The sequence below is a fragment of the Hemitrygon akajei genome, unplaced genomic scaffold, assembly GCF_048418815.1.
Source record: "Hemitrygon akajei unplaced genomic scaffold, sHemAka1.3 Scf000040, whole genome shotgun sequence".
In the NCBI taxonomy this organism is placed as follows: domain Eukaryota; kingdom Metazoa; phylum Chordata; class Chondrichthyes; order Myliobatiformes; family Dasyatidae; genus Hemitrygon; species Hemitrygon akajei.
In genome coordinates, this window is record NW_027331926.1 from 5,716,932 (window position 1) to 5,741,712 (window position 24,781).

Consider the following 24,781-nt stretch of genomic DNA (forward strand, 5'->3'; position numbering starts at 1 on the left):
TCCTACCGTTCAATCAATGATCATGGTATTTCTTGTAATACCATGGACTTTTAATATGGTACGCAACCTCATGTGTGGCACCTTGTCAAACATGATTTGAACTTCGAAATACACAACATCTACTGTTCCCCCTTTCTCTATTCTACGTGTATTCTCCTCAAGGAAATCCAGCAGTTTCGTCACGCAAGACTTTAACATTTTTCTGAGATAGCTAAGTGCCTTGGGCTTGATGATATCTGCGTAAGACATTGAGAGAGACAGCAGATGAACCTGCTCTCTCCTCGCTTGTCCTCTGTTAGCTTATTCTGAACAATTGAATCCAACATCTTCCGAAACGCGAAGTTCAGGCTACCAGGTACATAACTCCCTTTCTGTTATCTTCCTCCTTTCCTAAAGAGTGGAGAGATTTTTTTCTGTCCTCTGGCATCATGCAAAAATCCAATGATTTTGAAAAGATCATTGCTAATGCCGCCACAATCTCTACCGCTCAGTCTTTAAGAACCATAATATGGAGTTCTTCTGGCCCGGCTGACTTATGTAGTCTTTGGTCTTTCAGCCTTTTGAACACCTTCTCTCTGGTGAGAATAACCGCAACCACCTTTGTTCCTTTACACACTACAACATCAGACAAACTGCCAGTATCTTCCACAGTGACAACTGTTGCAAAATACTCATTTCGTTTAACTGCCATCTTCATGTCCCGCGTTTTTATTTGTCCGGCCTCATTTTCTAGCGGTCCTATCTACACCTCGTTTCTATTTGATTTTCCTGTACTTGAAAACGATTTCACGACCCACTTTGATATTCCTCACTAATTGATTCCATATTTTACCCTTTCCATTCTATTGATTCTGTTAGTTGCTCTTTGTACATTTTTTTCAAATTTCCCATCAGTTTTTTTTTTTTTTTTCATGTGCCTTCTCTTTTGCTTTTGCGTTTTGCCTCAATTGTGCTAATTTGTCATTGGAGTATTTATCTGCTCATAGAAAAAATAAATATTTAAATAAGTAAACAAACAAACAGATAGATGGATAAATAAATAAATGAGTGAGCGAATAAGTAAGTAAGTAAATACATAAATAAATGGATAAATAAATAAATAAATTCTTTTCGGAAGCATGTATTATGTACGTCCCCCTGTTTTACCAGAATCCTGCCGCATATCTGCCCTGCAGACAATTCTGACAGTGTGCCCTTCAAGACCTTTGGCCAAGACCTAGCACATACTACTATAACTTCCGTTACTCCACTGAACTACTGCTGCGTCAGAGTTTAATATTCCCAAGCATATTTGAAATTGAACTCAACTATATTGTGACCACTACATCCTAAAGGTCGGAACGGATGAGGGAGCATATGGTAAAGGTTCCCTAATCACTTCCGATTCAGTGCAGAACACCCAATCCAGTAAAGCAGTTCCGAAGTCGGTTTAATGAATAACTGTAAGTAGAATACAACCCCCTCGAGCTACATGTAGAACAATCCCATGTCTGTCGAAATATCGATTCTTATGCAGATATATTTCACGTTGAAATCTGCGGTCTGGATTCCAGCAACTTTCGGGAGGCCTGCAAAAGCCAATCCGGCATTTCAGTTTTCCAAAACAGACTGTTCAGTAACCAAACACTCAAGGACAATATGGAACATATCACGAACGAGCCCCCAATTGTTACGATGGGGCAACAATGAATACAGAATAAACCAGGAAATCTGCAGATGCTGGAAATTCAACCAATACACAAAATATGCTACCTGCCCTGCTGCGTACCACCAGCATGTTTTGTGTAATGTAGAACAGAGGCAGGTTTCCTAAACAAAGAACCATTTATTAAACCTTTTTCAAGAGAGGAAAAAAACGAAAAGTAAACAAACGACCAACTTAACCGGAAGTTAACTGCACGGCAAATCGAACAGTTGTTAAAGCGATAAATGCGAACACAGTTTTAAAAAGATAAACGCAAACTTCCAAGTCATTTAGAAAGCCAATTAGGAGAGACTTTCTTGAGTAACGAATTCCTCGACGACCTGAAGTTACTGCTGTTCCTAGCCGAAGTATGTGTTGCCCGAAGAATTTACGACGGAGGAAATAAAAAAGGCTTAAAGGAACTGACCTTTTCCTTGGCGAATAACACTGCCCGAATCCATTCTGCACTTATAGCAGGGATTACCTCGGATGCAGGTTACTGATTCCTTGAAAGAAGATTCAGTAAGATCGATCCTGCATTACAGCCGACGACACCAATTTTACTCGAGACATCGGGTTCCCTTACTTCGGCAAATCTTCATTCTCTGATAAATAGACTTTAAAATAAAATAAAGTAAAGCTCCTCATGAAAACGAAACTGCGTCCTCAGACTAAAACTCAGCATTACGGTTAAACTGACGAATTAAACAACGAACTAACCTTCACAAGAGCAAGGCTTACCCGTTTAAAACCTGTTGCAACAGGTTATCACATGACCTCTCACTGCCCGGAGAATTACGTCATGTGATCGCACACTGGCAGGAAATATCAGCACCCCACCATAACAAGACAATTGCATCAGCTCACCACATGCTCAATAACGTAATGGTCGTAAGGCAGTCATAAGATACCCGCGGGGTATGTAACACTTGAATCTCTGTGCCAATTTTACTTTTATAGTTCTATAGAAGCTAGACTGGACTCCCTTAGAAGGTTGGCGTCATTCAATGTCTGTAGTGAGATGCTGAAGATGTTCTATAGGTCAGTTGTGGAGAGCGCCCTCTTCTTTGTGGTGGCGTGTTGGGGAGGAAGCATTAAGAAGAGGGACGCCTCACGTCTTAATAAGCTGGTAAGGAAGGCGGGCTCTGTCGTGGGCAAAGTACTGGAGAGTTTAACATCGGTAGCTGAGCGAAGGGCGCTGAGTAGGCTACGGTCAATTATGGATAACTCTGAACATCCTCTACATAGCACCATCCAGAGACAGAGAAGCAGTTTCAGCGACAGGTTACTATCGATGCAATGCTCCTCAGACAGGATGAAGAGGTCAATACTCCCCAATGCCATTAGGCTTTACAATTCTACCGCCAGGACTTAAGAACTTTTTAAAAACTATTATTAATGCTTTTTGAGATAGTGATTTAGATGTATATCATATTTTTTTACTGAGTTAAGTATTGTATGTAATTAGTTTTGCTACAACAAGTGTATGGGACATTGGAAAAAAAAGCTGAATTTCCCCATGGGGATGAATAAAGTATCTATCTATCTATCTATCTATCTATCTATCTATCTATCTATCTATCTATCTATCTACCCTGAGGAAATTTAATCTTTTGGATTAAAGCATCCTCATCTGCTAATTTAGCAGACTACTGCAATGTAGCAGTGTACCTCTCATTTAAGCATGTTCTGACTTCAACAGGGATGCTCCTTTTAAATTCCTCAATTAATATCAACTCTTTTCGTTTATTATAGTCCCCATTCGCATTTTTAGAGGAATGCCATTTGTCAAAACAGACAGCTTTATCGCAGGAAACTTCCACGTAAATTTTAGTTTTCCACCGACTTTTTCAAATTTTGAATCTTTCTCTATAAACTTTTGGAACCAGTTCATACGCTTTCAGTATATGCTGCTTCACAATATCATAATCCAGTGCTTGCTCAGCAGTTAAAGCTGTATAAACACGTTGTGTCTTGCCTTTTTTTTTACACTCTGTAACTGCACTGGCCATTTCTCTTTTCGCCACTCTGAAATCAGAGCTACAGTTTCAAAATGTTGAAAATCTTTCTCTGCTTCTGTTCAAGTCGTGCCTTACGGGCCAGATTGAATTTTTTGAGGATGTGACGAAACACAATGATGAAGGAAGTGCAGGAGATGTAGAGCATATGGATTTCAGAAAGGCATTTGATAAGGTAACCCATGCAAGGCTTATTGAGCAATTAAGGCATGCGTTCCAAGGGGACATTGCTATGTAGCTCCAGAACTAGCTTCCCACTAAAGGCAAAGAACGGTTGCAGACGTGTCATATTCTGCATGGACGTCGATGACCAGTAGTGTGCCTCAGTGCCGGTTGTGATAATCTTATTTTTCGTGATTTTTATAAATGACCTACATGAGGAATTGGAGGAGCTGTGAGCAGTTCTGCTGGTGACGCAAAGTTTGGAGTTGTTGTGCAGTGTTTGAAGGGCTGTCTGAGGTTACAGCGAGATATTGATATGAGGCAAAACTGGGCAGGGAAGTGGCAGATGGAGTTGAACCCAGATCAGTCAAAAGTTGCTCATTTTGGTCGATCAAATATGATGGCAGAATATAGTATTAACCGTCAGACTCTTGGCAGTGTGGAGGATCAGAGGGATCTTGGGGTCCGAGTCCATAGGACGCTCAAAGCATTTGCACAATTTGACTTTGTGGTTAAGAGGGCATGCGGTGTATTGGCCGTCATTAATAATTGTATTGAATTTATCAGCCGAGAGGTAATGTTGCAGCTTTATAGGACCCTGGTCTGACCCTACTTGGAGAACTGTACTTATTTCTGGTCGCCTCGGTACAGAAAGAAAGTGGCATAGAAAGGGTGCATAGGAGATTTAGAAGAATGTTGCCTGGATTGGGGAACATGCTTTACGAAAACACATTTAATGAACTCGGCCTTCTCTCCTTGAAGCAACGAAGGATGAGAGGTGACATGATAGAGGTGTATCAGATGATGATACTTATGGATGGTGTGGATAGTCAGAGGGTTTTTCCAAATACTGAAGTGGTTGCCGTAAGAGGACAAAGGTTTAAGGTGCTGGGAAGCAGGCACAGAGGAGATGTCATAGACATTTTTTATGCAGACTGTTGTGAGTGTGTTGAATGGGCTGCCGGCAACGGTGGTGGAGGCGGGTACGAGAGGGTCCTCTAAGAGTCTTTTGGATAGGTGCTTGGAGGTTAGAAAAATAGAGGGTTGTGGATAAGCCTAGTCATTCCTAATGTGGAGACATGTTCGGCACAACTTTGTGGGCCGAAGGGCCATTATTGTGCTGTAGGCTTTCTATGTTTCCAGATCAGCCATGATCCCTCTCATTGCCAGATGATGCCACTCTGAACAGATGCACTATTCCTGCTCCGATTGCTGATGTTCTTATGTTCACATTTTCTCTCGTGTTTACAGTTGAGGGGATTTGAATATCTGTCGCCGTGATTCAGACAGACATACAGACAGACAGACAGACATACTTTACTGACCCAGAGGGAAATTGGGTTTCGTTACAGCCGCACCAACCAAGAGTAGTGAAGAAATATAGAAATATAAAACCATAAATAATTAAATAATAACAGGTTCATCGTGCCGTGGAAATAAGTCCAGGACCAGACAATTGCCTCAGGTTGTCTGACACTCCGAGGGAGGAGTTGTAAAGTTTGATGGCCACAGTTAGGAATGACTTGCTATGACGCTCAGTGTTACATCTCGGTGGAATGAGTCTCTGGCTGAATGTACTCCTGTGCCGCACCAGTACATGACGGAGTGGCTGGGACTCATTGTCCACGATGGCATGCAACTTGGACAGCATCCTCTTTTCAGACATCACCGTCAGAGAGTCCAGTTCCACCCCCAAAATATCACTGGTCTTACGAATGAGTTTGTTGATTCTGTTGGTGTCTGGTACCCTCAGCCTGCTGCCCCAGCACACAACCGCAAACATGATAGCACTGTCCAGCACTGACTCGTAGAACATCCTCAGCATCGTGCTGCAGATGTTAAACGACCTCAGTCTTCTCAGGAAATAGAGAACGGCTTTGACCCTTCTTGTAGACAGCCTCTGTGTTCTTTGACCAGTCAAGTTTATTGTCCATATGTATCCCCAGGTATCTGTAATCCTCCACCATGTCCACACTGACCTCTTGGATGGAAACAGGGGTCACCGATGCCTTAGCACTCCTCAGGTCCACCACCAGCTTCTTAGTCTTTTTCACATTAGGCTGCAGATGATTCTGCTCGCACCATGTGACAAAGTTTCCCACTGTAGCCCTGTACTCAGGCATATTCAGGCATATTAATCAGATTATTATTCTCTAACACTTCCCGGTCTCAACTCCTTCTTCGAACGCCAAAGATCAGAATACATTCCGGCCATCCATTGATATCCCTGCTTAGCCCACAGGGCACGGCAGCTGAATTCAGCCATTCTGGCGACCACTCCCCGTATCCATTGACATCCCGACGAATCAAGAGCCTATTACTCTCCGTGGCAAACGGCTCCAATGAACTAGCACCCATAGCCGCCGGTGGCGATAAATTCCACGCATTTACCAGCCTTTGTGGAAAGAAATTGCTCCCCATCTCTGATCCAAAGCGATTGTTTTGCTATTGTGAAAACTCGTCTTCAGGTGCAGACTCCCCAACTACAGAAGATACTTGTCCACTTCCACAATATCTCGAACGTTTAATATTCGATAGTTTCAATGAGAATCTCCTCAATATCCTGAACTTCAGCAGGTACATTATAATCACTGCGGATTTAGTAATGGCTCCCGATAATGTCCTTAGCAGATTCATTAATTCCATATTCAACTCTGCTCTCGTAAGTGTTGCCGATTAAAACAATAGTTTACAGACAATGTTTCCATCAAAATGTGTGTTAATGGTCTTTATTTCCCTCCACACAGTGAACGTGGGGACATTAGTCATCCTGTCGCGGGGCAAGTGCGGTCTCTCCAAAGGCGTCACAAGGTACTTGGTTGCCATGGTAGCAGCAGATCAGCTGGTCGTTCTCTTCGATCTGTTATTGAGCAAGATTCCTGTGACTTACATGCCAATTGAGATTTTCGCCTGGTCGGCTCGTGTCCCCCTGTGTAATATCCACGCCGTCGTGTTCTACACCGTCACAGACTGTTCTGTCTGGTTCACGGTCACTTTCACTTTTGATCAGTTTGTAGCCATTCATTTTCAGAAGCTGAAACTAAAATACTGCACCAGGAGAGCGGCGGCTCTGGTTCTGGGGACAGTGACTGTGCTGAGCTGCGTAAAGAATATTTTCTGGTACTTTTTGCTGCAAGGGTCATATTCGTTAGCAAGTGCGTCCGTGCTCTGTTATACCAGACACAGTTTGTCTTCACGACTTCAGCTGGCAGCATTTCAAGTGTTTCATTTCCTCGTCACCCCAATATTCCCCTTTGTCCTGATTCTGCTGCTCAACTGTTTAACCATCAGGCACGTCTTAGTGGCCAGTCGAGGTCGGAGGAGACTCAGTCGTTCGCGCGATGGCGAGACGCCCGCCGACCCGGAGATGAAGAACCGCAAGCAATCCCTCCTGTTACTGCTGGTGATGTCGGGGAATTTCATACTGCTGTGGGCGCTGCTGACGGTGCATTCCGTCTGCGAGAGCATCCAGATTTACGTTCCCGTGTTTCCCCCGGGATCTCTGCGGGAGCTGGGCAACATGCTGCAACTGCTGAGCTGCTGCACCAACACGGACCTTTACGCCGTGGTCCAGGCCAGGTTCAGGGTGCAGCTGAAGGAGACGCTCAAATCTCCCTTAACTCTCATGGCAAAGTTCACTCGGCGTTGTCGGTTCGGCATTAATCCTCGTTGACGCATCTCCCATGCCGAGAAAAACATCTCATTTCGTCAGTGGCATGTGAAGTTCCACTGGGGTGTGAACGGCCCCGACTAGCTCCTGCCCTCCACCCCTCCATGCGCAAACTCAATCGGGGATATGATCCCAATCTGCCTCCACCGTGCTCTTTCCAGTTTACTTTCTTCACGACTTCCCTGTAATGTCTATTTCAGTTCCAGCAATTGGGAGTTTCTACGGTTTTGCACGGGTGGCTTTGACATCACTATCGCAGTGTGACCATTTTGTCCCGCTGATACGCCCGGAGTAACTCCGTTTCTTTCCTCTGGAGAGTGCTTTTGGTTCCAAGAGCCCCAACCATTGAACAGTTCGGGAAGGCAAACACGAGGAAATCTGCAGATGCTGGAAATTCAAGCAACACACACACACAAAATGCCGGTGAAAGGCGGCAGGCCAGGCAGCATCTAAAGGGAGAAGCGCTGTCGACGTTTCTGGCCGAGACCCTGACGAAGGTCCTTCATCCTGCTGTGGGCGCTGCTGACGGCTGTGACAGCGCTCCTCCCTATAGATGCTGCCTGGCCTACTGCGTTCCAACAATTCGGGATGACTGGTTACCGTGGACTGTTTGCAAATCTCCATTTGATCCGGAGTTCATTTGAATCTGTCTATCAGCTCGAGAATGTCAGTAACTCGCGCTCGTAAAACTATTCTTCCAGTCGTCGATCGTACGTCTCAAGCACAAATTGCAATTGCAGTGCCTTCTGGGAAATAAAATAAATTCATGGACACGTTGTGCAGTGGACGTTCAATCTGCTCAATTGGATTGAATTCATTGGGACATAGGGTATGTGGGGAAGGTGATTACTGAGGAAAGGGCACCGGATGTCCATGCATTTGCAGAGTTACACACACACACACACACACACACACACACACACACACACACACACACACACACACACACACACACACACACACACACACACACACACACACACACACACACACACACGTCTGCACTCAACTGAACAGGACCTCACTCCCTTTGCAATTGTTAGCCATTTCTTTTTAAATTCTTGCTAAAAGATTGTTTACATTAAAATTTATAATTATAGCATTTATTATTATATTGTAATTTGTCCTTTACTGTGCCTATTGTCTTTTTTATTAATTATTATACTGTCTTGCACTGTATTGTACTTTTGTGTCATTTCATATAGTACCATGGTCCTGGAGGATCGTTGTTTCGTTTTTACTGTGCACTGTACCAGCAGTTATGGTTGAATTGACAATAAAAGCGACTTGACGACTGAAGCTGAGATTTGGCACGGAATGCGAGATGCTGTCAGACGTATGGCTCCAGCACAATCACTTTCAATTGGTACAAATACATGTGTGAAATTTCCCGCTGACCCTTCAGGCATAGCATCTTTTACTGAGGTATTTCCCCTGAGATGCTGATTGGAGCTCTCTGAAACGCTGATGCGCATCTTTACTAGGCCCTTTGTAATTTTGCCCTTTTCCTTCTCCGTTTGACTATTCAACGTTGTGTTCAGTTCCCGCAGATGCCCGTAAAGGGTGACCACCTGGGTTTCCCCGGGGTGCTCCAATTTCCTCCCACAGTCCAAACATTGAGTCAGGTTAATTGGTCATTGAAAATTGCCCCGTGAGTGGTGTCGCTGGGACCGTGAAGCATAGCGCCACCTGAGGCCCGACCGTTGGGAATGGACTGTAAGACAGACTTTTGAAAAAGGACCCTTTTCCGATTCGGCTGATACAGAACAAGAAGCTTCAGGGCACAGCACCGAGTCAAATTTGGTCCAGAGATTGCGGACAGGGGGTAGCGGAAGAGGGCAACCATTCTGCCTTTGTCATGTGTTGGAGATTCTCTGGCGTTTGCCTTGGATGAAAATGTAGAGTATTAGTAGTAATAGTAGTAGTAGTCTCTCGAAGTCAGAGGAAGACGAATGTGTTGCGCAGTTAACGTCTGAGGCCGAAGTCCGAAGCGCAGATACGTTTGCAGATGGCGCCAGGGACACCAGCTGTTGGGGCAGGAGCGAACACCTTCCTGTGTCTCTCCTGGCTCGCCTTGAGGCGCTGCGTGCGCCAGCCAATTGGAAGTTGTTTGCCGCCTTAGAGCATAGACTGCGCCACTTGGACCGATCAGCAGCAGTGCGTTCGAGATCGCGGGACGAGAGTTTGGCCCACTTAAGTTTTGACTTGAGGTTGTCCCTGTAACTCTTCCTTGGGCGACCTTGGGCACGGTTGCCCTGCTCCAGTTCTCCGTAAAACAACTGGCGCAGCATTCTGGACTCATCCATGCGGATCACATGGCCGGTCCATCTGAGTTGAGCTTTCAAACCCTTGGCTTCAATGCTTGTAGAATTGGCTCGGTCCAGGAATGTCATGTTGGAGATACGGTCTTGCCAGCGGATTTGTATGATTGATCGCAGATCGTGATGGTAGGATTTTTCAAGCTGTTTGACATGTCTTCGATACAGTGTCCTGGTTTCACAGCCATATGGAAGTGATGAGAGGACGACAGCACTGTAAATCTTCAGTTTAGTGGACAGGCTAATGTCTTTGTGCTGCAGAACTTTGATCTGGAGCCTTCCGAGTGCCAGGCTTGCTTTCTGGAACCTTGACGTGATTTCTTTATCAAGGGCACCGTGGCCGGAGATGGCACTCCCCAGGTATTTGAAGTTGTCAACGTTCAGTAGATGTGTGTCATCGATGGTGATGCATGGCTGTGGGTGGAGGGGTGTCTCTATTAGATGCAGGCTGCAGGAGGACCTCTATGTTACCGTGGCTCATTGTCAAGCCGAACAATTTAGATGCGCGGAGAATCTGTTGACCATTGTATGTAGGTGGTCCTCTTTGTGCACCAGGAGAGGGCAGCCTTCTGCAAAGAGCGCTTCTGTGAAAAGCTTTCGGAGTGCCTTTGTGTGTGCTGCAAGACGATTTAGTTCAAAGAGTGACCCGTCCAGGCGCTATTTGATACAAATCCTCAGGTTTAGGTATTTGACGGCATGCATTGGTTACTTGAATGAAGAAAAGGTTGAAAAGTACTGGTGCGGATTGTTAGAAATTGCAGATGAAGGCAGCTCTCGCAGTTGTAATCATTAGGGCCGCTAGAGATCTCCAGGCTTTCCCAGATCCCGCAAGAGGAGCATTCAGCTATCCTGCCTGGCATCTCTGTTATCCCAACTGATCAGATATGAAGAATAGAATGAAAAAGAAAGCCAAGTGTTTTTCCTTTCTTTTGCCTACATTGACAGAAGCCTCCCTGAGCTGACGCCTCGGCGAACAGAAGCCTGAAGATCACCTGCTTGACGATCCATTCAGACGATGGCTTCTGCATTTGACCCTGCCTTCCTCTTGCTGATCAAACGTAAATGCCACATGGACTCTGGTCGAAGCTGCTTTTCAATGTAAGGAAGCGCTGTCGCTTTTTATACCCGGGCTGATTAAAGTCCTCTCTTCCTGAATCACCCGACGTCGCAACTGGCCGCTGGTCAAAACCCTTTATCTGATAATTTTGATTGCGAAATTATTTAACTCGGTTGTATTCATAATGTACCTATGCAACTAAAATTTTAAGAACTATCTTTGCAATAAATATTGTATCTGTTTATATCGTCATTATTGATTGTTATTTTTTTTTCATTTGCTGCGTGTACCCTCATTTACAGACTGGTGCTATGTCAGTGTCTGGCTGCGAGTCTCAATTTTGTGTCTGTTTACAGACACAGCACACGTCTGTGGCAGCCATTTGCCGGGAATATTGGATACACTTCCAGTCTGCGAATGTATTGCTTCGCTGAAGGACTGCAAATAAAGGGTTAACTGCACCTGTCATTTCGGAGAACTTAATTAAGTGAATGTCCGTGGGGATTGTCGACGTCACCGCGGAGCTGTGGCAGCTCGTTACCTGTTCTATTAATATGTATCCACTACCACGACAGTTTCAGTCAGTGCCGCTACTCTCTGCTATCAGAGACCAGCGGGATCTGGAGAGAGAGAGGACGGAGGCTGGATCGGGAACAGGTAGCTGGAGTATCCCAGCAATGGATCATAATCTGCGAAATGCAGCCCTGAACGCCGCGGGAATTGCGAAGTACTTTTCCTGGCAATTGGAATTTCGAATCGAGCAAGCGCTAAGCAATTTCCAACTGGTTTACTACCCCGTACTCGCAATTGTAGCTATTCCTGGTAAGTGTATAGTCTCTTCCTCTTGACTAACGTTGAAAAAATATAAGCCAGCTTCTCTTTCATACTTGTCCTAAAACGACACGCTAATCGCTAGGCAGGTCACTCAAATGGGTATCGCTTCAGCAAATATCGGCTGAATGCATTTGATAAGGTGCTCCATGCAAGGCGTATTGAAAAAATAAAGAGACATGGGATGAAGGAGGACACTGCTTTGTGGATCTACAACTGGCTTATCCCACAGAAGTGCAAGTGTGGTTGTAGACGGGTCATGTTCTGCATGAAGTTCTGTGATTTTGGGACTTTGCTGTTCGAATGCATAGGACTCTCGAAGCTGCTACGGAGGTTGACCCTATAGTTAAGAAGGCATACGGTGCATTGGCCTTCATCAATGGTGTGACTGAGTTTCAGAGCCGAGAGGTAATGTTGCAGCTCCATAGGACCCTGGTCAGAACGCATTAGGAGTACTGTTGCCTTACTACAGGAAGCAGGTGGAGACCATAGAAAGGGTGCAAAGGATATTTAGAAAGATATTGCCTGGATTGGCGAGCATGCCGTAGGAGAATAGGTTGAGTGAACAGGGCCTATACACCTTAGAGCGACAGGGTTTGAAATATGACATGACAGCGATGTGCAAGATGATGAGAGGAATTGATCATCTGGATAGTCAGAGGCTGTTATCCCAGAGCGGAAATGGCTAGCACGAGAGAGCACGATTTGAAGGTGCTTGGAGGAGGTCCGGAAGAGATATCAGTAGTACGTTTTTACGCAGAGAGGTTTGAGAACGTGAAATGGGCTGCCGGCGACAGTTGTGGAGGTTGACCCGATAGGGTCTTTTAAGAGACTCCTGTATAGCTACATGGAGCTCAGAAAAATGGAGTGGAATGGGTAACCCTCCTTTATTTCTAAGGGAAGGACATGTTTGGTTCAGCATTGTGGAAAGAATGACCTCTATTGTGGTTCAGGTTTTTTTTTAAATGTTTCTATGCGTTGCGGAATATACCTTCCCAGCGTTCGGGCTGTCGGGATCCCTGTTAATTTTCGGTCAGGCAAACGTTATCTATGCATCTTCTCCTCTCAAACACTTCCACCAAGTGACTTTTCATACACTTTCACTCCAAGAGAAGCAAGTCTGAGCACACACAAACTCTGATCATAGGGAATGCTCTCCAATTCAGTCAGCTCTCTGCTGAATTCCTTCTGCGCTTCCTGTTAAGCTTACGCGTCCCTCCCCTACTGAGGTGACCAGAACTTCTGATCTTTATGGCCCCCATAGTGATGAGTCCAGTTAGGTCACGGCAGGATTGATCGACTTTGTGGAAGTTTGTTGGAGTGGGCCGCATCGCTGAATTAAATAAATAAACAAATAGCCTCATCTGTTGTAGAGCATGAGGTCACGTTGGCATCATCACTGTCGTGATGTATCGCCGCACAAAGGCTGCCGAGCAAACCGAGAGCATGCAGAGGGATATAAATAGGTTATGCGAATGCACTAGCGTCTGGTGGATGGAGTAAAAATGTTGGAAATTGCGAGGACATCCACTTGGGAAGGACAAGTGGAAGAACAAGTGATAAACAATTACAGGATGCTGCTTGCGGAGGGACTTTGCTTCAATCACAAAAAGGTTGGTTTGCAGGGGCAGCAAATGGGATGTTCGCCTCTGTTGCCAGAGGGATTGAATTTTCGAGCAGGGATGATCTGCTGCAACTGCACAAGGTACTGGTGAGGAAGCGTCAGCAGTACCGTGCATTTCTGGTCTCCTAACTTAAGTACGGATAAACTGGCTTTGTAGATGGTTCACCGGCTGATTTTACATCGTGGTTCGACTATGACGGGAAATTGAGCCGCCCGGAACTGTACTCGTCGGAATCCAGAAGTATTAGAGGAGATCAGATAGAAGCACGAAATTCTGAAAGCGATAAATACGATAGTGACAGGAAAGATGATTCCAATGGTAGGTGAGACACGTTGGGACTTTGGCCTGCGTTGCCAGAGAAAATGAAATTAAGAGCAAGCGGTCTGCAGAAGGTACTGGTCATGCGGAGTCTGGAGTACAGTGTAATTCTGGTCTCCTACTTGAGGAAGGATCAACCGGATTTGTAGGCGGTTCACCAGTTGATTGCACAGATGAGGTGGTTCGACGATGAGGAGTAATTGACTCGCCTGGGCTCGTACTCGTTGGAATTGAGAAGTTTAGGAAAACATCTTACAGAAAAAATTAAAATTATTAAAGGGATAGATAAAATAGTAGGAAAGTCGTTTCACTGGTAAGGAAGACAATAGTTCAGGGAAATAGCGTGAAGAATCTGGGTTATAAATTTGGGACAGAGATCAGGAGGAACTGTTTTTCTCAGAAACAGGTGAATCCGTGGACTACTCTGCACAATGACGCATTGGAGGTTAGCTCCTTAAATATCATTAAGAAAAGTTGGCATTGTTGATGGCATAGTAGAAGAACTAACGGCACTGAGGAAAAGGTAGGTATACGGCGATGAGTCCGTGGACAGATCAGCCATGATCATCTTCACTGTCGGAGCATGCCAGACCGAACAGATGGACTATTCCTGCTCCTATTGCTATTATTCTCTCATGTTTGCAGTGGAGAGGAGTTGAATGTCCGTCACAGTGATACTTGTTACATTAATCAGTTCATTATTCTCTGAACACTTTCCGTTTGCAACTCCTTCCGGCGCGAATGATCTGAGCACATAGCAGCTATTGGATGATATCACTGCTTAGCGGAAAAGGCTCAGGAGCTGAATTCGGCCATTTGATCACCCAGTCTTTTCCGCCATTCCATCAAAGCTGATTGATCATCCCTCCCAACCACATTCTGGAGCCTTCTCCCCGTATCCATTGAGGCCCCGACGCATCAAAAGCCGATCAATCCCCGCTACAAATCGTTTCAATGAACTTGCCAACATAGCCGTCCGTGCCGATGAATTCCACACAATCACCAACCTCATTCTTTCGAAGTTGCTCCCCATCTCTGTTCCAAAGAGCAAACGATGAAAATAATTGCAATTTGAGAATGTTTCCATCCAAAGGTGTGTTAATGTTCTTTACTTCCCTCCGCACAGTTAACATGGTGACAATCGCCATCCTGTCGCGGGGAAAGTGCGGTCTCTCCAAAGGCGTCACAAGGTACCTGGTTGCCATGGTAGCAGCGGATCAGCTGGTCATTCTCTTCGATCTGGTATTGAGCAAGATTCCGAGCACTTACATGCCGTTTCTGGTTTATCTCTGGTCATTAAGTGTTCCTGTGTGTAATATCCACGCCGTCGTATTTTACGCTGCCACGGACTGTTCTGTCTGGTTCACGGTCAGTTTCACCTTTGATCGATTTGTCGCCATTTGTTTTCAGAAGATGAAACGAAAATACTGCACCGGGAAAACGGCGACTCTGGTTCTGGGGACTGTGACTGTGCTGAGCTGCGTAAAGAACATTTTTTGGTACTTTTTGCTCGATGGGTCATATTTGGCGATGACTTCGTCCGTGCTCTGTAAGCTTTCCTTTCGTTTTTCCCTATCTCTGGAGACAACATTTCAACTGATTCATTTCCTCCTCACCCCAATATCACCCTTCGTCTTGATTCTCCTGTTAAACAGTTTAACAATCAGACACGTCTTCGTGGGCAGCCGAGCCCGGAGGAGACTCCGTGGTTCGCGCGATGGCGAGAAGCCCGCCGACCCGGAGATGAAGAACCGCAGGCAATCCCTTCTGTTACTGCTGGTGATGTCGGGGAATTTCATTCTGCTGTGGGCGCTGCTGACGGTGTATTCCGTATGGGAATGCCTGTATTTTTACATTTCCCCGACACCACCGTCTTTCCTGCGGGATCTGGGCTACATACTGCAAATGCTGAGCTGCTGCACCAACACGGCCCTTTACGCCGTGGTCCAGGCCAGGTTCAGGGTGCAGTTGAAGGAGACGGTGAAATCTCCCTTCAGTCTGATGACAAAGTTCACTCGGCGTTGTCAGGAGCGCATTAATCCTCGGTGACGCTTCTCCCATACCGCCGCAAAATATCCCATTTCGTCAGTGTCATGTGCAGTTACATTCAACCTGTGGACAACCTCGATTATCTTCCGCCTTCCCCAAGATACACAATCGGGGACGTAGTCCGAATCTGCCTCCACTGTTCTCCTTCCAGTTGACTTTCTCTACGAGTTGTTGGTTCAGCCTGGTGGCATAAACATTGAATTCTCCAATTTCCGATAATGCCATCCCCCTCACCCTTCCCCGATCCCAGGTCCCTCTCTGCCTATCTCTCCTTCAAATTTCTGCTTCTTTATCTCTACAGTTCTTTCATGCTCATCCCCACCCCTCCCCCTTCATCTTTCCTCTGATTGGTTTTCCACCTGGCGTCTCTAGGCCCTACACCATCCCCTATCTCTATTACTAGGCTTCGGTGTTATCTTCCACCCCCGCCATTCCTGATGATGGGTTTCGGCCCGGAATGTTGTCTACTCATTTCTCACGGATGCTGCCTGACCTGCTGAGTTCTTGCAGCGTTGTGTACGTATCCTAACATTATGTGCATGTGAAGCTTTAACATCACTGTCGCAATACGAACCTTGTGCCCTGCCGGTATTCCGTGCGGCCCGAGTGCCTGCTCAGGTACGGCCGCTGTAGCTCCATCTGTTTATTCTGCAGAGAGATTTTGGTTGCAAGAGCCCCAGCCTTTGAACTGTTCGGGTAGACTGGTTTCCGTGGACCGGATCCTCTTGATCCGCGGTTCTTTGGAATCCGTCTGTCACCTTGAGAATAATTACGTAACTTGCACTATCAACGCCACTCGCCCAGTGACAGTGACAGTGCTTCTCCTTATAGATGCTGCCTGGCCTGCTGTGCTCCACCAGCATTTTGTGTGTGTCGCCCAATCGCCGTTCGTCCAGTTCAAGCAGCAACTGTCATCGCACTGCCTTATGGTAAATAAAAGAAATTCTTAGACACTTTGTGCAGCGATGGTCCAATCTGTCTAATTGGGTTGAGTACAGTGGGTAGGTGGGATGGTGATTGCTGAGGGAAAGCAAAACATGTCGATGTATTTATTGAGTTCGGGACGAAATATGAGATGCTCTCAGAAGTAAGGCTCCAGCATAAATACCTTCAATTGGTCTGGATACATCAGAGCTTTTTCCCACTGCTCCATCAGGAATAACACCTTGCACTGGAGTATTTCTCCTGAGATACTGATTGGTACGGAACCTCCCCGAAACGCCGACGCGGATCTTTAGTTAATGTTAGACAGTGACTTTTTTCCGGTTTGTGATATACTTCAGTGACTCGGATGCATGCAAATTATTACACTAATAATCTTGCAGACGACACAAATAAAAACATTTACTTTCAGACATACACAAAGTGACGGAGGATCTTCGGGCATTAATTTCAAATTAACTCTACAATCAAGACGTCTACAGAGAGAGTAGTGGGTGCATGGGGGTCACTTCCTGGGGTGGTGGTAGAGGCATTAGGACCAATGACCTTGAAGACATACTGAGACAGACATGAACCTGGGAAGAAGTCCTGATTGCTAATTACTTTTCATTGATCCTCCCGGATTTCGTAATTTCCTGCAGATGTGTCTCCAGCGGAAACTTCTGCTGTTTATTCATTTCCATAGATATAGCCTGATCTTCTGAGTTCCTCCAGCATTTCCTCGTGTTTCTCCTCCTTTAGTTCTTTCCTGGCTTTTCTTCATTCCTCGTGTCTCGTTCGATCCGAACGTGCGAAGCTTTACGCACTTCACCTTTTTCCTTTGGTAAATTCATCACATCGCCAGAGGCAGCTGTCGACAACACTACATATAATCAAGGCAGATATTGATAGGTTCCTGATTGTCAGGGCATGAACAGATCCGGGGAGTAAGCAGAACCTGAGAGATAAGTGGAAAATTAGACCAGTCATGATGAAATGGCGGAGCAGACTCGATGGGTGAAACTGATTAATTCTGCTACTATATCGTGTGGACACATAGAGGAACAGAGAGCAGAGGAAGCTGAGACAAAACAACAGAATTAGACTATTCGCGACCATCGCGCCTGCCTGGTCGTTACATCAAGACTCCTTTCAATTCTATCCGCCCAACATCACAATTTCCTTATAAAACTCCATATTGAAGATCCCCAAAGAGGTGACCTCCATAGCCGTCCGAGACAGTCAATTCTTTAGTTTCGCCACTCACTAGCTGCTCAAATTTCATCTCATCTCTGTTCTGGATGAAGCAGTGTATTCTGCAGTTATGCCCTCTGTTCCCAGACTCCTCCACATCCACTCTATCTTGGACGTTTTAACATTTGATAGATTTCAATGAGAACCCTCAACTCCGCTCTTTCTTCTAAGCCCCAGCGAGTTCTGGCCTAGATCTTCATTCGTTAACCCTTTAATTCCTGTGGTCTTGTAGGACCAGTGGTCTCCACTGGACCCGCTGCAATTCCATTTGATCTATTTTTGGAAGGTGTGGATGCTGAAGGGAGTGTGAAGGGTGGTTTTACAAATTGCATTGCTCTGAACATTGCCACAGTCTACGACAATCTGCTGAAATGTCCATGGAATGTTTAAAAGTATCAGATACAATATCCGGGATTTACCTGTCCGGGTCCTCACAGCGACGTCACAAATAGAGCCGAATGAGTAATTGTATCTGCTGTGAGCCAAATCACAAGTGGATTCGAATCGGCAAAACTGAGGGAAGATGAAAATCTAACTAAATAGATCCACAACAACAACCTCACTCTCAAATTCGCAAAATCGAAGAAATGATTACTGACAATAGTCGGAGTGGACTGAGTCAGAGTAGGACGGCTTTGGCTCAACAGGCTTCGGCGTGAACAGGCTGAGGCAAGGGTAGGTTCCGGTAAGTTATGATTTGTTTGTTTAGAGTATAAAGAATACTAGGCAGGTTGTTGGAATGCTCCTCTTTCAGGATGTGGAAAGTCAGGCAGACCTCCTGTGCCCCTGACAACGATACCTGCAAGATGTGTATACAGCTGCAACGCCTGACAAACCGGTTTGCGGAACTGGAACAGGAACTGGATGACCTCCGGATCATTCGGCAGAATGAGAATTTTACAGATAGTAGCTACAGGGAGGTCGCTACCCCAAAGGAGCAGTGCACATGTAATTGGGTTACCGTCAGGCGAGGCAAGGGGGAAGGGCAGGCAGAGCGACGTCACCTTGTGGCCATTCCGCTCACAGCAAGTATACCGATTTGGATAGTGTTGGGGGCGATGACCTATCGGGAACAAGCTGCGCAGCTCAGATCACTGGCATTGAGTTTGGTTCTGCAGTGCAGAACGGAGGGGGGAATAAGAGGAGATCGGTAGTGATAGGAGACACGATAGATAGTGGTAGAGACAGGATGTTCTGTCATCGCGACAGAGACTCCTGGATGGTTTGTTGCATCCCGGGTGTCAGGGTCAGGGATATCATTGATCGCGTCACAGCATTCTGAAATGGGAGGTTGAGCAGCTAGATGTCCTGGTACACATCGGTACTAATGACGTGGGAATTAAGAGTGAGGAGGACCTGAAGAGTGAGGAAAGAGAGCTTGGTAGGAATTTAAAAAGTAGGGCCTCGAGGGTGGTAATCTCAGGATTGCTACCTGTGCCACGTGCCAGTGTGGGTAAGAATAGGATGCCCTGGAGGATGAACACGTGGCTGAGGAACTGGTGTAGGGTGTAAGGTTTCAGATTTCAGGATCATTTTTACCTCTTCTGGGGCAGGTGCAACCTTTACAAGAGAGACGGATTACAACTGAAATATGTGGAACCAATATCCTTGCAGGGAGATTTGTTAGTACTATAGGGGGCCAAACTAGATTTGCAGCGGGAAGGGAATCAGAGTGTCAGAGTAGATAGTGGAGCGGGGGTGAAAATAAATGAGGTCAAAATTTCATGTAAAGTCACAAATAGAAGGTGTGTGTGTGGTGGTAATTACCTTCTGAGGTGTTTGTATTTCAATGCGAGAAGTATTGTGGGGAAGGCTGACGATCTGAGGGCATGGTTTGACACGTGGAAGTATGACATTGGAGGCATCAGTGAAACTTGGCCACAGGAGGGGCAGGACTGACAGATTAATGTTCCAGGGTTCCGATGTTTCAGCCGCGAAAGCGACAGAAGGATTAGGGTTGGTTGGGGGGTGGTGGCATTGCTAGTCAGGGAAAACGTTACAGCAGTGCTCAGGCAAGACAGCTTAGATGGTTTGTCTACCGAGGCCATATGGGTAGATCTCAGAAACAGGAAAGATATCAATACATTAATGGGATTGTATTGCAGACCACCCAATAGTTCGTGAGAATTGGAGGAGCAAATCTGCAGAGATATAGCAGACAACTGCACGAAACATTAAGTTGTGATTGTAGGGGATTTTAAATTTCCACATATTGATTTGGACTCCCATACTTTTAAAGTTCCAGACGGTTTTTTTTGTCTGAATCAATATGTAGAGGCACCGACAACAGAGGATGCAGCATTAGATCTCCTATTTGAAATGAGATAGGACAGGTGATGGATGTATGTGCTGGGGAACACTTTGGTTCCAGTGATCATAATACCATTAGTTTCAACTTGATCATGGATAAAGATGGATCTGGTAATCGTTTTGAGGTTCTCAACTGGAAAAAGGCCCAATTTAAATAAATGAGAAAGGATCTAAAAAGAGTGGATGGGGACATGTTGTTCTCTGGCAAGGATGTCATTGGTAGTTGGGAGGATTTCAAAGGAGAAATTTTGAGATTGCAGAGTTTGTATCTTCCTGCCAGGATTAAAGGCAAAGTGAATAAGAATAAGGATCCTTGGTTCTCTGGGGATATTGGAAATCTAATAAAGAAGAAGAGACAGACTTATGACATGCATAGGTAACGGGGAGAAATTAAGGTACTTGAGGAGTATAAAAAGTGCAAGAAAATACTTAAGAAAGAAATCAGGAGGGCTAAAAGAAGACATGACGTTGATTTGACAGTCATAAATAGCGAATGGATAGTAATAGATTAAATTGTTCTACTTGCAGTTCAGGGTGGTCGTGTATGCATGTAAAGAAAAGAAATGGTAGATATCTTAAATGTTTAATTTCAGTCTGTAATTACTAAGGAAGCTGGCATGGAGTAAATGGAAACAAGGCAGACAAGTATTGAGTTCATGGAACCTATACAGATTGAAGAGGAGGAGCTGTTTGCTATCTTGAAGCAAATGACAGCACATAAATCCCTACGACCTGACAGGGTATTCCCCCGGACCATGAAAGAGATTAATGGTGACATTGCAGGTGCGCTAGATATATTTAAAATGTCGGCATCTACGGGTGAGGCCCAGAGGATTGGAGGATAGCTCATGTTGTTCCATTTTTTTTAAACTCTAAAAGTAATCCGGGAAATTATAGGCCGGTAAGTTTGACGTCGGTAGTAGGTAAATTATTGGAAGGAGTACTAAGAGATAGCATCTACAATTAGTTAGATAGGCAGGGACTTATTAGGGAGTGACAACAAGGCTTCGTGCGTGGTAGGTAATGTTTAACAAATCTATTAGATTTTTCGAGGCGGTTACCAAGAAAGTGGATGAAGGGAAGGCAGTGGATGTTGTCTGCATGGGCTTCAGTAAGGCCTTTGACAAGGTCCCGCATGGGAGGTTAGTTCGGAAGATTCAGTCGCTATGTATACATGGTGAGGTAGTCAATTGGATTAGAAGTTGACTCAATGGGAGAAGTCAGAGAGTGGCCGTGGAGGATTGCTTCTCTGCGTGGAGGCCTGTGACTAGCGGCTGCACAGTGATCAGTGCTGGGTCCATTGTTATTTGCCATCTACATCAATGATCTGGATGATAATGTGATAAATAGAATCAGCAAATTTGCCGATGATTCAAAAATCGGAGGTGTGGTGGTCAGTGAGGAAGGTTTTCAAAGCTTGCAGAGGGATTTGGTTCAGCTGCAAAATGGGCTGAGAAATGGCAGATGAAGCTTAATACAGACAAGTGTGAGGTATTGCAGTTTGGAAGGACAAACCAGGGTAGAACATACAAGATAAATGGCAGGGCACTGAGGTGTGCATTAGAACAGAGGGATTTGGGAATACAGATACAAAATTCCCTAAAGGTGGGGTCAAAGGTAGATAGGGTAGCAATGAGAGTTTCTGGTACGTTGGCCTTTATGTCAAAGTACTGAGTATAAGAGTTGGAATGTTATGGTGAGGTTGTATAAGGCATTGGTGAGGCCGAATTTGGAGTATTGCGTGAAGTTTTGGTCACCGACTTACAAGAAGGATATTAATAAGGTTGGAAGAGTGCAGAGAAGGTTTATAAGGATGTGGTCGGGAAATGAGCAACTGAATTACAGAGAAAGGTTGAATAGGTTAAGACTTTATTCCCTGGAGCGCAGATGAATCAGCGGAGATTTGATAGAGGAAAATATAAAGTTATGATGGGTACAGATAGTGTGAATGCAAACAGGTTTTTTCTATTGAGGCTAGGGGAGATAAAAAAAACAGACGGCATGGGATAAGGTTGCAGGTGGTAGGTTTAATCAACATTAGGCGTTTTGGGGGGGGGGTTCTTCACACAGAGAGTGGTGGAGTGTGGAATGATCTGCAGGTTGAAGCGGTAAATGCAGGCTTTCTTTTAACATTTATGAAACACTTGGACAGGTGCATATATCAGATGTGTATGAAGGGATATGGTCCGGGTGCAGTTCAGTGGGACTCGGCAGAAAAATGGGTCGGCACAGCCTCGAAGGGCCAACAGGCTTGTTTCTGTGCTGCAATGTTCTGTGGTTCTATGGTTCTGTTGCTTTGCTGCTACTGCCTTCCTTGTAGATGGAGTCAATAATGAGGAGGCTTATACCCGTGATGGACTGGACTGCATTCAATTTATATAAAAACATATTCTTCTCGCAGCCGGTACAGGAACCCATACCCTGGTTTTATAACCATGACCACATTATGGGTTCCGATGCCGCTCCGGCAGCTTTAAATGATTCCGCATTGATCTCCGTCCTGGCGCCTAACCCTGCAAGCGGGACCAGTGCTGCGCCGGCCCGCACAGAGTCTCCAGCACCGATGTTCCCTGTCCCAAACCGGCCTTTCTGCTGAGGTGACACTTCAGCTGCCAGTCTGCCGGTTTCGCCTGCTGTACCCGCTGTTGCCAGTTCACTACGGACTCCACCTCTTCGGTAAGTTCTGCAAATCTACTCAATCTTCCCATTCACATTCTGAGAGTTTATTCGTGAACTATTTATAATATTTCCAGCTAGAGCGCCGCCCCAACAAAATCAGAGAATGCGATTTCACCCTAATCAAAAAGGGAACAATACACAGAAATCAGTTTATGTACCGGATTGTTCTTTAGACTGCGGAGAGACACATGCGGAAAACTGGCAATTTGAACGAGCCGGACGTACAGACTGTCCTTACCGAGGACCGGAAGTGATGTAAGAACTGCGATGCTAATCGTTAGGCTAATTGCCTGACCACGGTCGGTGCTGCTGGAATGATACTTCGAGGGGAACAGCTCATATTCTGTCCGGGTAGTTTCCTACCTGAGGGTATGAACTTCCACATCTCCTGCAACAGCTTATTTGTCCCAGTTCACTAGTTTTTCCTATTCCATCCGCTTTTCTGGTTCCTCTCTCGTCTCTTCTGACCAGTTCACTTACCCATCTTCTCCACTGGGAGAATCTCCTTACTTGCATTCATCCACTATCAAGTCTCCGGAGATTCCCCCTCCTCCGTTTCCTGACCTCTTACACCTATCACCACACAGCGTCTTACATAACCCTGCTCGCCCCTAAGGCGCTCATCACTTACTTTCATATTGCCCAGGTCAGTATGTAATCTGCCACATCATCTCCTCAGCCGGCCCATCGTCCTTTCCAATTCAGAAAGAGAGTCTCCAAAGTGTGAGTCGTTCGTTCGCTTCATTGGAAGTTTACAGCACCAGAACAGTCCTCTCATCCCACAGTGGTGATCAACCAGTTAAATTTGTAATATAATCGCTAACTAATCCTACCTGCCTGCATGATGGCCATGTATTTCTATTTTCGTCATAGGCACATGTCTGTCTCAGCTTTCCTTCAAGGTCACTCCTCCTTGTGCCTCAACCACCACAGTATGAAGTGCATCCCATGCCCCCACTGCTCTCTGTGTAAAGGTCTTGCTCTGTAGAGTCATTTGAAATAATGGCCAGAAGATCCTCCGTCAATTTTTGCATGTTTCAAAGTAAATGTTTTTTTTTTGTGCCGATGCAAGATTATTAGTCAGATCACTTGTATACATCCGAGTCATTTATGCATATCACAAACACCGGAACAACTCACTGCCGACCAGTACCAGTGGACTGTTATTTCTCCGTTGTGATTAAAATGCGATTCCTGTGTGACAACATTGAAATCTCTGCATTGCCGACTGCCACCTTCTGGCGACATACGAATCTGTTTTTTTTATATTGTTGCAGAGAGCATCAAACAGCAGAGTCATTGAGTTACCTGTCTACGAGATATTCCGGTATTCCTCTATCGTTTCCAAATAACAGAGACTGAACTGTCGCATTACTTTTAAAAAAAAGAGTTATTACTTCATCACTGAACATCCTCTACATAGCACCATCCAGAGACAGAGAAGCAGTTTCAGCGACAGGTTACTATCGATGCAATGCTCCTCAGACAGGATGAAGAGGTCAATACTCCCCAATGCCATTAGGCTTTAAAATTCTACCGCCAGAACTTAAGAACTTTTTAAAAGCTATTATTAATGCTTTTTGAGATAGTGATTTAGATGCATATCATATTTTTTACTGAGTTAAGTATTGTATGTAATTAGTTTTGCTACAACAAGTGTATGGGACATTGGAAAAAAGTTGAACTTCCCGATGGGTATGAATAAAGTATCTATCTATCTATCTATCTATCTATCTATCTATCTATCTATCTATCTATCTATCTATCTATCTATCTATCTATCTATCTATCTATCTATCTGTCTATCTATCTATCTATCTATCTATCTTTCAACCCGACTTCACTTTGACCAACCTCCTTCAGCATCCACAACTCCATCACGTTT